The sequence below is a fragment of the Fragaria vesca genome, linkage group LG6 (genome assembly GCF_000184155.1).
Source record: "Fragaria vesca subsp. vesca linkage group LG6, FraVesHawaii_1.0, whole genome shotgun sequence".
Classification (NCBI taxonomy): Eukaryota; Viridiplantae; Streptophyta; class Magnoliopsida; order Rosales; family Rosaceae; genus Fragaria; species Fragaria vesca.
This window is the reverse complement of record NC_020496.1, coordinates 4,479,807-4,483,946: the sequence shown is the minus strand read 5'-3', so window position 1 is coordinate 4,483,946 and position 4,140 is coordinate 4,479,807.

Below are 4,140 nucleotides of genomic sequence, written 5' to 3'. Positions count from 1 at the left end.
AGCCCCTCCTCTACAAACTTACAAACTAACAGATTTTGTAACTGTTAGTTTCTCATATCGTAGCTAGACTTCGAGCTACTGTTGGCTCTTTCATTTGTGCATGTGAACTGGCTCTGGACCAGTAGACACGCAAACTCGGCTGCAGATCTTGTGACTGATTTGGCTTCGCGCGGGGTTTGCACTTTGGACTGGGCAACTAATCCATCTCCCACCCTCATGCGAATTTTCCAAGCTGCAAAACTTAACAATGATTGATGTCAATGATGAGTTACATGCAGCTACGCATAAGTTATTAAGAATACAAATGTTATCAGTAAACTACAACACCTAAACAAAACTTATTGATTACTCTTATGCTATGAGAATCCCAGTGAAGAAAAAAAAAAAAAACTTCCATTTGATAATTTTACAGCCAGGAAATAACCATGTTGTAAGGACATACATATCTTTAGGCTGGTGATGTAACATTTAAGGATGTGAGGTACTTCAAGAGTATCTTGTCTTGAAATTTCTAGACTGCGAGAAATCATTTAAAGATGGAAAATGATCACCTCTAAAATGGAATTAGTAGTGAATAAAGCTTCCAAAGAACTTGTTTATGTTCTGATTGAGTATGATTTCTCTAGAATCTAGCACATACTGTATAGTCAATACATGGAATGGAAAGATGTTCTCCTAAATTGGAAGGCATGCCAACTTTATAACCTTCTCCCTAACAAAACAGACATTAAGCAGACTAAACAACATCACTCATCTTAAACCCAAATTCCACTGTTCAAATCTCATTCATACACAATTAAGATAGAAATATCCTAAGAGTCAAAACACAAGGCAAACTGATTACCACCCAAAGCCCGAAATAAGAAGGAAGTGAGAGCGGGAAGAGCTTGGGGTTAAGAGATCATGGTCACAGACAGATGTTGACCTCCGCAAGCATATATACATAATCTAGCTAAGAGCACCCATGAAAACATAGTTAACATACATACAAGAATGTATATTCAATTTTAAGGTAGCTCTTCTGTCACTTCATTTAAATTTGAGACTTAATATGGCATCATGGTCATATCAGCAAATAAGAGACAGTTAATTACCAATGTGTATCTGTAGTTTGCCCCTTGTAATTGGACACACAGGCACAAAATTAAGAAGTTGCAGGGATTACTGTCACAAGAGGATGGCACAAGCTGGCTGCTACACCATCAACAGCTCTTCTATGTATATATATTTACCAGGTACGTATCTCGATACGTAAAGCATACATATACAAACTAGCTAGCTCGTGCCATCTCTCCTGCGACAGGACTCTCTTAACCTCTTTTATCGTTTATTTCTCTCCCTGCTCCCCTTCAATCCATTTGGTAATTTGAAATGTATGTAATAAAGGATCCAGGGAAAATACTCTTTCAGAAAGAAATAGAGGGTTCATATCACATAAGGATATGGAGCATGCATGCATATATATTGCCCTTCATATAACACATACATAGCAGCAAGCGCCATCTCTCCTGCGACATGAATCTCTCTAACTATTTTCAGTACTAGTGTTTATGGTTTTGAGAACTCAGGCCTGGGCGATATTTATAGGCTTATTAGTTAGCAAGCTAGCTAGCTAGAAGGCGTCAAGGCTTCTCTCTCTATTTGGGAAATCCGAAGATCCAACGTTGTTGATTAGGAAATTTCCTATGCAATACCATGAAATTACGTTTGATTTTCCAAGTCTACTTGATCTCATATTATAATTAATTGTAATATTACAATTAATTATAATTTTTATATATTATATGAACAATCCTCTTTAATTTAATAAGTTAATTTTTAAAGCTTTATCGTTTAGAAACTTAAATATTTCTAGTGACTTACAGGGTCTTATGGTCTTCGATTATTTGGAAAGATGACTAGAATTTTCCTCGAGAACTTCCTTATGATGCAGAAAAGAAAAGTCCAAGCAAGATGAAGGACTTGGACTATATCACTATATCAGGTCATCAACAACCATTTGTAATGCTCCTTTAGCAGCTAGCAGCTGGACAAACCTCTCGCATGCACCCTTTCGCTTTTGACTGAAAAAATATCCAAGAACGACTTAAGAATCAAGTCATAGAGATAGAGTTTAATGGAGGTTTCTGGGAAATTGTCTTAATTTCTAGTTATTAATATAGTAAATCAATGGAAGAGATAGAATGTAAATATATTACTACGTACGAATCAAGTTTGTAATTTGCAAGATGAACGACCAATGAGATGGAAGTTGATATTAACATGGAAATTATTAACAATTAGGATTCATCGATCAGGTACCATTCTTCTAGATCAATAGATCTTGATCACCATCCATCAATATATATTGCTTAACAATTGTTTCGGATTGCAGGATATATCGACCGAAAAGCTGTAATATCCCGATCGCGATAATTTTAAAAGTAAATTAATATATATATATATATATATGGATTTTGGTATGTCTATATAAAGAGAATAAAGTAAGTTATTGACATGAGATCTAAATTTTCAGGATGTGGTACTAATAGTTCATACCGATACGAGCCTCTGAAAATTCTAGTGAATTTTCTAGACAGTTGATTTACTTACTATTAATAAAACTGTGGGAATAAAATAAACTAAATGAAGTTGCATGAACCGTTGGATCTCACACTTTATAATCTACACCATTGCATTTGCATATATAGACTCAGATTGTTCTGGAAAGAATGGGGAGGAATCAAGAGCCTTCAAGGTGCACCGACCTCGTCCTTTTATGTGGGTTGAGAATCTTCTCTCTCTTGGGATTTAAAAAGGAGGGGATCCTTGAGAAGGAAAAAAAAAACACCGACTTCCTGGACTCCCACTCCTCTCCTCGGATATACAGTCGAGGAAGCCTTATGGCTCTAAAAGCTTCAAGGTTTTGAATCTTTTTCGTTCACTAAGGACTGAGAACCCGATAAAAAACCTCATCGGATGAACCATGATGGGGATGAAGAATGAGTATGAAGCTCGACGGATTTGGAGGCTCTGATGGTTCCTCTTCATGTTCTGGTGGATCATAGAAGAACATGAGGTGAAAGCAGACCTTGTCCTCTTTGATTTAAATTGCTTTCAGATTTAATTTATTTATGAACGATTATCAGTTTTTGGGTAGAACAAATTTCCTTTCCACCAATAAAAATCTGGATTATCCTAATTAAATTTGAGGTCAGAGTGTTACAAAAGCCCTGAAAATTCAAAAGAAACTTCATGGCATTTGTATAAGCAATTTCCCAAAATGTAGAAAAAACTAACATCGTTCAAATATATATATATATATATATATATATATATATAGTAGAGAGAGAGTCTGAGTCTAGTGGTATAAATAGCTAGGTAATACGGATAGTCTCTCAAAACCATACTTATGGATCATTATAAATATATATATATATATATATACAGGCCCGTTCGAGAGCGGACGTCCGCACTCGGCTTAAAGTGTAGACGTCCCTCCGTTCTCCTCCGTCCGGCGTCGACGACGGCGCGCTTCCACCCCAGTGGACTCCAGCAGCGTCCCCGATCACTTCCCCTCCCCGGCGAGTCCGTTATTTTCCAGTTTCAGGCGAGATCACCCAAAACTTCAAATAAAGTCGATCTCGCCGGAAACTAGAATTCGACGGACTCATCAATGAGGGAAAGTGGTCAGGGACACTGCTGGAGTCTGCTGGGGTGGAGGCGCGCCCTCGCCGGCGCCGGAGGGTGGAGAACAGAGGGACGTCCTCACTTTAAACTGAGTGCGGACATCCGCTCTCGAACGTTCTTCATATATATATATATAAGATATAGGTTGGTCCGTTTGGATGACATGAGCCATGAGATCTTAGAAGCTCTAGCTCTCAGTTTTATCTCATGGTTTAGTATATATTTCGGATTTATTATTAGCTCTCAGTTTTATCTCATTGTTTAGTATATATGTCAAATGTATTAGTTTTGTAGCATGACATCTTAGAAGCTATAGCTCTCAGTATAGAAGCAATAGCTCGTTTTTGTGTCTCAGTGTCCTCTGCCTTACACGGCTTCATCTATAAATAAAATGAAATTGGTTGTGTGGTTTTATTAAATGAGATTGGTTGTCACAGTACACAAATCAGGTGTATACACAAATCTAGTTCT